This window comes from Chlorocebus sabaeus, chromosome 13, assembly GCF_047675955.1.
Source record: "Chlorocebus sabaeus isolate Y175 chromosome 13, mChlSab1.0.hap1, whole genome shotgun sequence".
NCBI lineage: Eukaryota > Metazoa > Chordata > Mammalia > Primates > Cercopithecidae > Chlorocebus > Chlorocebus sabaeus.
Window position 1 is genome coordinate 68,944,796 of NC_132916.1, and position 13,227 is coordinate 68,958,022.

The 13,227-nt window shown below is 45.6% G+C and overlaps 1 protein-coding gene across 3 annotated transcripts in view; it reads left to right on the top strand.

Annotated features, from left to right (window-relative positions):
- The first annotated feature begins 7,501 nt into the window (after window positions 1–7,501).
- The window catches only part of UTRN (utrophin), a 594,041-nt gene continuing 588,315 nt past the window's right edge, over window positions 7,502–13,227 (top strand). The window contains exon 1 of one of the 3 annotated variants that reach the window (XM_073022551.1): window positions 7,502–7,595. The gene's annotated coding sequence lies outside the window, so the exon portion shown is untranslated. The other 2 variants (XM_073022550.1, XM_073022552.1) reach the window with 2 other exon arrangements.

A 13,227-nucleotide genomic window follows, 5' to 3' on the forward strand; every position in this document is an offset into this window, starting at 1 on the left:
AAATACTAGGCAAATAGAGCTGCCTATTGGGAGAAGGGCACATTTGATGTGGCAATACCATTTCATTCTCGGGCAGATGGCCACCAGTTTGAGGTCTGTGGTAATTTGATCTATACTGAAAAGCAATGGGACCTAATTTTGTAAATCAAAATAGTTGACTTTGTTAAAATAATCAATATCTTAAAATTGTCTGCATAACTCCAATATTTTCCTCTTTTCCTGAAATGGACTCCTTGGGATTTCCTCTAGGCTCACATAGCTAGAAATGCCCAGTAATCACTGGGAGGTATTACTTATCAGTGCATCAGATCCCCCTGCTAGTTCCCTGGAGAAGAAATCCACATAGTGTCTGGTCCTGCCCTCCAGGCCCTCAATGTAAGATGGGAAACTCATGTAGCCGTATTTATTTGAGACAGGGTCTCACCCTGTCACCGAGGCCAGAGTGCAGTGGCACCGTCACTGCTCTCTGCAATCTCGAACTCCCAGTCTCAAACGATCTTCCCACCTCAGCCTCCCAAGTAGCTGGGTCTACAGGTGTGTGCCACCGCACCCGGCTAATTTGTATTGTTTTATTTTTTATTTTTTGGTAGAGACAGAGTCTCAATATGTTGCCCAGGCTGGTCTCTAACTACTGGGCTCAAGTGATCCTCCCTGCCTCAGCCTCCCAAAGTGCTGGGATTAGAGGCATGAGTCCCTGCACCTGGCCACGTCTTTGAAAAGCAGAGTAAGAACACAGAAGAATTTGGCTTCCATCTAAAAGCTATGAGAGTTTTCTAGAAGGAAATAATGCTTGGTAAGGCAGGGCCAGTTGATTAATACCATAACTTGATCAAGCGCAGGTGTAAGTCATGTTGGCCATCTCTCCTCAATACACAGAGGCGGTGCCCAGAGGGAGAAGTCCCGGAAGCAGGGAGGGAGGTGGGGCGACGGGCCCTGGAGACACCAGATCCATTACAAATCAGCTGACAGTTTAGAGTCGGCTTTCCAGAGTGGCCTCAAAAACATTGAACTGACCTCATCCAGCTTTCCTGTCTGATGAGTTGCACTGCAGCAGGAGGAGGCACAATCCAGAGAGCGGTGTACCTTATTGCAAGTGAATTGCAAGGGTGTATCCAGGAACCTGAATCTTGCCTCTGGGAAAGGAAGCTGCAGAGCTACACTGAAGGTTAGGGCTCTTGCCAAATAGGCTGATTTAGGGCACATTCTAGTTCCAATAGCCAGCTGGAGTCTGGCAGGAGAACCAGTGCAAAACCAGACATAGAAGATGTCTGACCATGGCCTGGAAATCTAGATGGTGATCCTCCACCCCCTGCTTACCAGGCTAAGGCTGCAAATGTGTTTGGGTTAGCGTGTGTTAGGGAGCTAGGGAGACCATGCAGGACTCCAACAAAAGGAAATGTTCCTCCTGCCTCTTGCCACCGTTCATACATATTCCATGTCTTCCTTTGCCTGAAGCCCTCTCATAGGACTGCTCTTTTCCTGGTCAATTTTTATATTGAACTGGGCTCATTCAGTTGCAAGTGACAGAATTCCAATACACATGAACATTCAGGATAAAGGGAGTGATAGGGCACTACCGATGGGCATGGAAGCCAGCGACTCTTGCATCTTCAACTTTCTCTGTATATTTTTAGCTCCCAGTGCAATAGTTTATTTTTCTCCTTCTATAGAAGTGGAACTCCAGCCAGTAGTAGGAGCAGGAGAGGGGAATGGAGGGATTATGTCTCAATTTTATGTCACTACAGTTTACTAATTCCAAAGGAAAAAAGAAAAAGGTATCTTTCCCTTTCAGTGTTACCATGAAAACGCCTAGCAAGGACTATGATGGGCTTAACTTGAATCTCTGGTCCCTTCTTAGGCTAATTACTGTGGTTGGGGAAGGGGCCCCATGATTGGAGCCCACCCCCAGGCTAAGTGATTGACAGTCCCACAAAATGATTGACAGCCACATAAAATCTAATTGGAGCAGAAAAGGAAATCTCCAAAGGAAGGGATAATATTCCTTCAATAAGAGAAGAAAGATGCTGGGCACAGGCAAGACAACAGGTACCTTTTAGGATTCCTACTGAACCGCTAAGGCTCAGTTTGGGTGTTACTTCTTGGTACTGCCCATTCCTGTCCTTTCTATTGGGTTATGTGTCTCTCTTTTGGCTCATGTTACATTTTGGCTGTGCTGGTGTACCCTATTAATTTATAATTGTCTATCTATGTATTGGTCTTTCTGTGAGACAGTGAGCTCTTTGAAGATAAGCACTGTGGCCTATCCCATTTGCATATCCTGCTTTGCAGCAGATAATGGAAGTTCCAGGAACGTTTTCAATAAAGAATGAATGAAGACAATCACAAAATGGCAGCCAGTCCTCTTGAGTTAAGAGAAAGGGGAAAGGAACATAATAAAAGTAAAAAATACCAGATTTGGTGTAAATGCTTTATATTAACTAACTCATTTGATTCTCACAACACTTGCAGGAGGTATTATTCTTTCTACTTTACAGGTAGGAAGCTAAAGGTTAAGTTCCACAAACTTACATGGCTGATAGCCTTCAATATCATAATAAGCACTTAGGTAACTTAAATCTAGACCAGTTCTCTTTCAGCTACGCTTGCTTTCTTCCCCCGCCTCCTCCCCTCTTCTTCTGGTTAACAATGAACTCATGTAACATAGGCATCTTCTTTTCACTTCTTAATAATTCGGACATTTTCCCCCAATAGATGGTTTTATTTTACCTAAAGGTATTCCCTGATCTGCTTTGTGTCTTTCATTTGCTTCTTGGTAAAATCAGAGAGTTGATGTAAAGACTCTGTAAAATCTTTTTCAGCAACAACATTATAAAATTATACAAATTAAATTAAGCCAAGAAAAATTTACAAGTAGGATAAACTCAGCGTAGACCGTGTTTTGTTCAAGTTTACCCCGAAGGTGGTGCTCTGGGTTTCCCACCCTCCACTTTCTCCGCGTCTCTTGGGTTTCCCACCCTCCACCCTCTCTGCATCTCTTCCTTCTCTTTTTGGGGCTTCCTTCATTCTCCCATTTAGATCAATCAGTTGCTCTTCTCTGCCCAACGACTTAGTGCTTTTATTTTGCCCTTCTTTGGATTTCACATTTCAGCTCCCGTATTCTCAATATTCCTGTCCTCTTTGTCCTCTCATCATTAGACTTTCTCTTCAGGGCCTTATTTCCTCAGAACTGGGCCATGCTTCCTACCACCTGTGCAGGTTAAATTGCCAGGAATAGTCCTAGGGTGTTAACAATTGTAGGTAACCTCCAGGGTGGTCTGAATAGAATGAAACACTTGAATTCAAAGGGATAAAGATAATCATGGGTATTTCACAATTATGATCGATCCAGTATGGATTTCTTTTTTCTGGCAGGGTAATTTCTCGACCCCTCCAATCATCCAAAGTGACCTATTTGAGGCGAGCCCCCTAGAGCACAGGGCTCAAAGTGTGGCTCCTCGGCCATCCTGATCTAAACCTAAGCAGTTGCCTGTTAAACCTGCAACTTCCTGGGCCCCACCAGACCTACTCAATCAGAATTTTTCTGGGGAATGGCGGTCAATCTGAATTTAAAATATATTCTCTGGGTAATTCATGAGTGCACTAAGTTGTAAGGAACTCAGCCTTTGTGCTACTTATTTTCTAAAAGTTTCATGTGCTATTATTTTTTGTTTCTTTAATTCTATTACAAAAATTTATTTATATGATAAAATTTTATCAACTTGCACAAATACTAGATGTTTGACTGAAGAATTTACCAACAATACTCAGCAAAAATCCAGTATCTATTACACACAAGCTCCAGATTTATACTTTTTTCACCTGAAAAATATAAGAAAGGCTAAATTCTCTAACCTTTCCTCCTCTCTTAAATGCTTATATGTGGGGCTTTAATCATAGTCAATACTAAAGGTAAAGCTAAGGAAGTGTCTTGATTTTTTTATACATTGTGTATTTTCCCATGTCTACTGTTTAAAGAGAAACTGCATTTACACAGTCTTGCACAAAGTTTAGTGGCAAATGTTTTCTTTTTGGTTCTTATATTAGGATGCAGTTCCCTGTATATGAACAATATTTATGTGAATCATGTCTATATACACTATACACACATATACATATATCTTTATATATGAATCTATATATACACTACTCATATTATAATTTTCTCCTTTGTCACAGGCTTTCTCTCCTCCAGTGAACTAACTCTGTTTTCCTTAATTTTCACCGTTCTATGGTGACTACAGGGCAATTCTGACTTTGGGTTAACAGTAGACCCAGGGTCACATTCCTATCATTCTTTCCAGATGTTCTACAGTGAGCTGATCTTTGGGATGAGCAGACAAAACCCCACTGGGCATCCTCGTTGCAGGCCCATTACTTCAGAGGCCTGTCTCCACCGTGCCTCACCTAGATTCTCTGGATATAAAGGAAGATCCCACTGTGCTGTATGGAAATAAAGCCCTCTGTGGTCAAGATCGCCCACCAAATGTGGTTTCCCTACCAAATAAAGAAAGTGTTGGAGGACAGGACCAGCACAGGACCAGCTTGAGATCTCTTGATCATTCCATCAATAAGAATTCCTCCCTCTCTCCCTCCCGCCCTCCCTCCCTCCCTGCCTTCCTTCCTCTTCCTTCCCTCCCTCCCTCCTTTTATTTCTCTCTTTCTGTCTTTCTTTCTTTCTGACAGAGTCTTGCTCTGTCACCCAGGCTGGAGTGTAGTGGTGCCATCTTGGCTCACTGCAACCTCCACCCTGGGGTTTAAGCAATTCTCATGCCTCAGCCTCCTGAGTAGCTGGGATTACAGGCAGGCACCACCATGCCCAGCTAATTTTTGTATTTTTAGAGAGACAGTTTCTCCATGTTGGCCAGGCTGATCTTGAAATCCCGACCTCAGATGATCCACCTGCCTCGACCTCCCAAAGTGCTGGGATCACAGACGTGAGCCACTGCGCCCAGTCAACAAGAATTTCTTTAGCCTCTTTTGCTCATTATCTACAAAGAGCATCAGTCTCTGCCTGGAGAAGAAGGGCTAGAAACAGGGCACAGGTCACCAGGTAAAACTGGCTGTAAGCCACCATGGCTGATATGCGGGGCAGGTCACTCCTGCACAGAAGGTGGCTGTTGGCCTCATGTTCCATCTCTTACAGGAGTTGAGGAAGCTCGACTAAACATCTCCTCAGAGCTTACAATACCAGAAATCATAGGACCCTAAACGTGTTTCTCAAAATTTTTGAGCTAAAATGATGTATTAAAGTACTTTGTAAATTGTGAAGTGCGTCACAAATTTTAAGTGACAACATCCTCAAACACTTCAATGTGCCCTTATTATCTATTTTGAAGGAGAAAGTCTGAGTTTCATCAACTCAACCAGGATACAGTGAGTAAGAAGCAACTTCTGGTGTCTGCAAAATGATCAGTTAAAAAAACCTGGGGGCCTGGCGGTGGCTCACGCCTGTAATCCCAGCACTTTGGGAGGCCGAGGCGGGCGGATCACGAGGTCTGGAGATTGAGAGCATCCTGGCTAACATGGCAAAATCCCGTCTCTACTAAAAATACAAAAAATTAGACGGGCGTGGTGGTGGGCGCCTGTAGTCCCAGCTACTAGAAAGGCTGAGGCAGGAGAATGGCGTGAACCCGGGAGGCGGAGCTTGCAGTGGGCGAGATCGCGCTACTGCACTGCAGCTTGGGCAACAGAGAGAGACTCTGTCAAAAAATTAAAAACAAACAAACAAACAAAAAACAAACCCTGGCGTCCCTCTATGTGACCATACTCAGCTAGCACTTGATCTGTTCTTTTCTTATGGCATTTATCTCCCGGATCTTGTACATATTTACTTCTTTACATGCCTTATCTCACCTACTACATTCCAAGTTCTTTAAGGGTAAGATCACTATCAGATTTATCTTTGCATAATCCATAGAACCAGCAGACCTGACAGCCATAAACTGATGCTTGTTAAATTAATGAATGAAGTGAATGAGTAAAATCATACCCATTTCAAGTTAATCTTTTGGATTTCATTTGGCTTATACATAGAAAGTCATCAAAAGGAAGGAAACTGTCCTAGAAACCTTATAAGGAAGAGTCTCTTGGGAATCTCCTACCTACCCCCTCCCTGGAGCACTTAGGGATGGATGGGGGAGCCTTTCACTAAAACAAAAGACGAGTAAACTCTTTCTGAAAATTCCTTTAAGGCCCCTAGTGGTTTAATCTTTACTGCCGCGTAAATCAACTCAAATATTAAGCCAGCAATAAGCCGACGCTCGAGTATCAACCATGCTTTTCTCTGTTAATACGAACTAGGAACTCAGGCTGTTGTTTTCTTTCCCCTCCCACGTGTGCTGATCGTGTAAAACAATCACAGGAACACACGAGCAATGAAATGTGTAAATAAGAAAAATGCACACACATCACGAGCTCATTTCTTCCCAGATAGTTTTTGGTCAGTCTCTCAAGCTTCCCCATGTGCGTTTGCGTGTGCATATTGGAAAACAGAAAAATAAGGTCAGCACAAACACTACTTGTAATACAAACTAATGTAAGAGAAAACTTCTTTTTTAATATTAAAAACGACACTAGAGAAATAATGTAAAATAAATGTACGGTTGGAACTAGGGTTAAAAAAAATCAGCAACGTCAGCAAACTGAGATGGGGTGAGTTGGAAGGCAGACTGGAATTTATCTCTTAAAAAAAAAATCGCCCTAACTAGAGACCTGTTTTGCCTAGGGGGACGTGACTCACATTTTCAGATAATCTGAATAAGGGGAATTGTGTCTGCTCGAGGCATCCATTCCGGCTTAGGTCTCCGGACTCCCGGCTCCCGGCACGCACGGTTCACACTGGAGCGCGCGCCCCACGCCAGCCAAGCGCCTAGCCCGGCTGCTGCGGGCTGGGAGGGTGCGCAGGGCCGGCGCTGATTGACGGGGCGCTCGGTCAGGTGACTTGGGGCGCCAAGTTCCCGACACGGTGACCGCAGTCACTGCCGAGGCCCGGCCAACGCTGACCCTGGAGCGTAGTGGGGCTGATCTCCCGGAACAAAGTTGCTGGGCCGGCGGCGGCCGGGCGAGAGAGCCAAAGGGGAGCCGGAGCGCTGCAGAGGCGCGGGCCGGAGGGCTGGCGCTGATCTGCTCCCTTCTACTGGGGAGAGCGGACCCCCGGCTGCCCGGAGGCGAGCCTGTTCCCAGGGAGTTGGGGCGGCAACGAACGATCCAGCGGTCCTGCGCCCCACTCTCCCTCCTCCTCCGCCTGCGTTGGGCTCCAACAAAGGGGCAGGCCCGCAGCGGGGAGGAGGAGGAGGAGGAGCCGGAGGAGCGAGGCGCTCTCGCGCACAAAGTTGTGGAGTCGTTTTTCCTCGGAGGAGGGAAGCGGGCAGCAGCAGCCGGCCGCGGGCTTTCTCCCGCCGAGGGGCGAGGAGGAGCCTCTGGCTCCAGAAGCCGATTGGGGGATCACGGAGAGCGGCGCCCCCCTTCTTTTGGGTCATTTCTGCAGACGGAAAACTCTGTGGCGTTTGGCAAACTTGGTGCCTGCGCGCCTGTTCCAGGTTTGCGCTTTGACTGTTTTGTTTTTGGCGGAACTACCAGGCAGGAAGATTGCACAAGTAAGGGGCGTTTTCAGTTTGGTGTCAATTTCTTTTTCTTTCTTTCTTTTTTTTTTTTTCTTTAATTTCGGATCTTGTCTGCTTCTCCACGTTTTATTTTTTTAAAAAATACATCGCACCAGTAAACTCACACTCGCACACACCCCCGCGATTACTCCGTCTCAAACTCCTAGAGGAGCCCTTGGCCAGCTCGGGGTGCGGCGGTGGCGGCCGGCAGGCGAGGCGGCCCGCGGGCACCAGGTAAGCCCATGCATTATTGAAGCCTAGGGCTGGTAATGTGACTACAGCCCCCGAGGGAATGGGGCGGGGGCCGGGAGGAGGATGGCTTTCTGCGGTTCTTCCGCGTGGAGTCGGCGTCCCGAGCTCCTTCCCAAGTCCCAGAGTCGAAGATGGGAGTAACTTTTGCGTGCCCTTTCCTCGGGGCCTTAGTTTAGCTTCCCGCGGTGCGAGAGAGAATGCCGGAGGCGTGGAGAGCTGGGGATCCGTACTAGTTGTGAACGATTCAAACTTCTCTGACGGGCTCTGTACTGCCTCCCTGCTCCCCAATCCTCCTCCCCGCCGGGGTGACAGGGTCGCCCTCAGTGCATCGCGTGGTGCAGGGCGCTGGGCCAGTGATTTGCAAGAGGGGACGTGGCCTCCTAGGAGAGTCTGTCACAGACACCCGGGCCCGGGGAAGGCGGGGCCCCGGCGGTGTCCACAGGAGAGGGTGGGCAGAGGGTGACTGTGTGGTCGGCGGCCAGCAAAGCGCTTCCCAGCTAGCCGCCCGGCGGGAGCATGCTTGACCTCTGGGTGGTTGCTGCTCCCAAGGGTGGGACTCCGGAGAGTGTGGCGCGATCGCCAAGCTCCCTGCCAGCGGCCGTGGAGAGGCTGAGGGGACAGGAGGAGGGGGGCGCCCCATTGGTGTGTAGTCCGGCGCAGTCGCCGGCTGTCCTTTTCCGGACTCTGGGGATCTCTTGCTGCAACTGACAAGGTAATTCATGCCCCCCTTCGGCCCGGGGTCCGAGGCTCTGGTTGCTCAAGGCCACTTAAAAACCAACAAAGCACCAACTGAAGGCTGTGCAACTTTTAGATCGCAGATTGTTCAAAGGGATTTTTTTCCTCCAAGCCTCAGATTACGAAAGGGACTCATTCCAGTGCGTTTTTCAAGGAGGAGGGAGAAAACCTTGCCCGACCTCCCAGAGAGCCGTGGGACCAGCACTTTGTTTTACAATGAACTGCAGAGCCCGGGTTCTAACCCCACGACCCCGCTCTCTGAGGTGTTCGGGACAGGGCCTCATCTTTCCCAGCCTTCAGATCACCTGGATCACCAGGGCCTTGCGGGCCAGTTCCCCATGCCGCGGTTGGGAGGGTCAGTGCAGCGGTCGCGGCGGCCAGAGCGCACTGAGCGCTGGGGAGGCCGGATTCTCTAGGTCTGATCCGGAGCTCCCGGCCTCCCTACCGGGCGGCAGCGGCAGCGGCAGCATCCATTCCTTTGTAAATTGCACCGGCCTCAGGAAGTCGATCTGGGTCCTCCCGGTTCGTTGGCTGTGGGCATGGGAGACGCAGCCTGCAGATAGCTCAGGGTCAGGGGAGAGCTGGAGGAATGCAAAGCTTGTGGGTACTTCTGCAGTGACGGCCAGGGTTAACGTGGAACCATTCCCCGCCCCTTTTATCAGCCTTTATGGGACCGATGAGACAACACTTTAACTCTCCTTTGGGTGTTAACCTAAAATTTATTGGCCCTGTAAACAGTATTAATCACAGTAGTATTAACCTTCCCTGGAGCGCCTTTTTTTTTGTAAATGGTAGTTCTTGGCACTCACGGTTTTCTTTTACTGTGTTTCAAGCAGAGCAGGAAACTCTTGTCCGCTTGGCTTCCTTTTCTACTATCTCGAGCATTCCTAGGTTTTGGTTCCTAGAGTAAATTAATGAATAGTGTTTCCATTTACACAGCGTTTCCATCATAATGCACACTGTTGGATATATATGTGCTATATACGTAAAATATAGTACAAAATAAAAATTATATACATATATTCACTGTATAGTTCCTAAATCTTAAAAAATTAAAACATTAGTTTTGTCTTTAAGGCCATCACCTTATGTTTATTTTTTAAACACCTTATGTTTATTTCATACACTCTTGCCTTGTGGTCCATATGACAGCCGGAAGCATTCTGAAGGGAGAGTTAGTGAATATCGATTTGACTGGATCGGTTTCAGTAAGAACATCTGGCTAAACTTTACAGAATATCATTTTGAGGGAAGGGAAATCTAGGGCAGAGGTAACAATAAATTGCATTTATATAGGGCTTAAAGCTTCTAAAGCAACATCTCATTCATTGATTCTCAGTTTCTCACCTAGCCTTCTGTGAAGATGGTGTTCCCTCCGTTTTATAGGTGTGGAAGAGGGAGAGTCACACTGGGATACATTGTTCGTGGTGAAACTTTGATTCTGTCTCCTGAAAACCAAAGATGCTGCATTTGGCAATTAGAAGGAGTCATCGTCTGCCTTAAGTTTACTCAAATTCCTCTGGCCATTAATGGCAACAAGTAACCTCAGTGGCTATCAGTATTTAAATAGCCTTCTGTTATTCTTCTTTCTCCCCATTTTCCCCTGTACTCTGATCACCTTTTCTGCTGTATCTTTGGCAACCTGTAAGGGCTTTTCATTATCAAGAAGAGAAAATTTGAAAAATCACCTTGAGGAGAGTGTCAAGTGAAATATTATAGTGAAGAAATATTACTGATAATGTTCAAATGGAATATAGTAGTGTGTAAACAGTTTACTTTTCTCTTTTATGGGTGAATAAAGGCTTTGGGAAGCATAGAAGTGGAGATCTTGGCTAAGACCAGTTGTGAAGAAAAGCATTAGACTTACCACTCCAAAGTGATACACTGTAGATCTTTCCAGGAAAGAGAATTTTTCCTTGGGCAAACTTAATTTTCCATAATAAACTTTTATAGACATTCTTCTGAACAAAGTTTTTGGTTCTTGAATATAATAAAATACACTTAAGAATTTAGCAAATCCTTTATAGTTATGTAGTTGAATGAAAGAACGTAATCACATAATAATCCATAAATTTTTAGCAGTAGTAGAGCGTATAAAAAACGAAAAAAGTTTCTTAGACTGTCATAAAATCTGTCAGATTGATGATCCAATTCTTTATATCCAATTCTCTCTCTCCTTTTTTTTGAGAGGAAGTCTTACCCACGCGTTCGTCAAGGCTGGAGTGCAGTGGCAGCGATCTCGACTCACTGCAACCTCCACCTTCTGAATTCAACCAATTTTGCTGCCTCAGCCTCCTGAGTAGCTAGGATTGCAGATGTTTGCCACCATGCCTGGCTAATTTTTATATTTTTAGTAGAGACAGGGTTTCGCCATGTTAGCCAGACTGGTCTCAAACTCCTGATCTCAAGTGTTAGCCGGGTTGGTCTTGAACTCTGGACCTCAAGTGATCTGCCTGCCTCAGTCTTCCAAAGAGCTGGGATTATAGGCATGAGCCACCATGCTGAGCCCAACTCTCTTTTTGTCATCTCTGCTTATATAACTCAGAGGCACCTCAAGCTCTGCGAGTCCAAACCACATTGATGATTCCTTTCTCCCAGCCCACTATCCTCAGTGTTCCCCAGCTCAATGACTCACACTTCACTTAACTGCCGAAGCCAAAACTGGGGAGTCATTTTGCCCATTTTGCACATTGGATATGAATCCCTCATATCCAATCAGTTCCCAAATCCTATTGACTTTCTTTGATATCTAAATATCCCACATATTCACCCATTTCTTTCCATCTATTCTTGTTTAGACCACAATTGTTTCCTGCCTATAATATTACGATAGAAAGAATAGCACAATAAACACCCAGATGTCCTTTTTATTTTATTCTTTTAAATTTTTATTTACATGGAGTAGAGACAAGGTCTCACCACGTTGCCTAGGCTGGTCTCAAACTTCTGGGCTCAAGTAATCCTCTTGCTTCAGCTTCCCAAATTACTGTGATTACAGATGTGAGCTACCTCGCCTAGCCCCAGATGCCCTTAAACTAGTTTTCCCACTTACTTTTTTTTTTTTTTTTGAGATGGAATTTCGCTCTTGTCACCCAGGCTGCAGTGTAATAGCGCAATTTTGGCTCACTATAGCCTCCGCCTCCTGGATTCAAGTGATTCTTCTGCCTCAGCCTCCCAAGTAGCTGGGATTACAGGCACCCGCCACCACACCCAGCTAATTTTTGTATTTTTTTTTAGTGGAGACGGGGTTTCACCATGTTGGCCAGGCTGGTCTCGAACTCCTGAAGTCAGGTGATCCACCTGCCTTGGCCTCCCTAAGTGCTGGGATTAGAGGCGTGAGCCACCATGGCCGGCCTAGTTTTCCCATTTATTTTACAATATTTGCTGCATCTTTCTGCCTGTCTGTGTGTATATGCATATATACATCTACATACATATATCAAACTAAATATATGTATCAATATAGACAGATATATGCTATTCTGTTTGAGCTTAAGTTAAAGATGCCATCACACTTCATTGCTAAATATTTCACCATATCTCTTACAAAGACATTCTCCTGCTACAATACCATTAACCAATGTTAAAGAAATTTAACACTGATACAATAATATTGTCTATTACATAGTCCAAATTCAGATTTTTCAAATGATCCTCAAAATGTTTTATTTTAAAATTCTGAATTCAATCAAAGATTACATTTGGTTGTTATGTCTGTTTAGTCTCCTTTAATTCACAAAGTTCCCCCTCTCCCAGGTAATTTTGGTTTTCAAGACACTGACAGTTTTGAAGAGACCAGGTCATTTGTTTTGAAAACTAGCCACAGTCTAGATTTGTCTGCTTATGAGAAGATTCATGTTCAACATCTTGGCAAGGATATTGTGTAGATGATGTGGTAATTTTCCATTGAATTGCATGATGCCCCATGATTGGTTATGTTAATTTTGACCACTTGGTTAAGGTTAGGAATTTTTCCCCAACATATTACTATGAAAACATTCTCAGACATACAGAAGAGTTGCAAGAAATTTTCATTCAACATTCATATACCCATGGCCTAGGTTCCTTAATTAGCATTTTGCTATATTTTGCCATAGTCTTCACTGGTTCCCCACATATTACCGTGGTCTGCCTACAACCCATGATTTTTCTTTTCTTTTCTTTTCTTTTTTTTTTTTGAGACGGAGTCTCACTCTTGTTGCCCAGGGCAGAGTGCAGTGGCATGATCTCAGCTCACTGCAACTTCCACCTCTCAGGTTCAAGCAGTTCTCCTGCATTAGCCTCCTGAGTAGCTGGGATTACAGGTGCACACCACCATGCCTGGCTAAGTTTTTTTGGTATTTTTAGTAGAGACGGAGTTTCACCATGCTGGCCAGGCTGGTCTCAAACTCCTGACCTCGTGATCCACCTGCCTCGGTCTCCCAAAGTGCTGGGATTACAAGCGTGAGCCACCGTGCCCGGCCCTTGATGATCTTTTAAAAAGGCCAATTTGACAATGTTGGTTCCCTCTTTCAAACCATCTACTGGCTCCCCATTGCTCTTCAGATAAAGACACAAACCCTTGACCTGTTCTCCATGGTCCTGTCCCTGGTCCTGCCCAGCTTCCTCACCTGGTTCAACAGGTACACTTGTCTCTTGG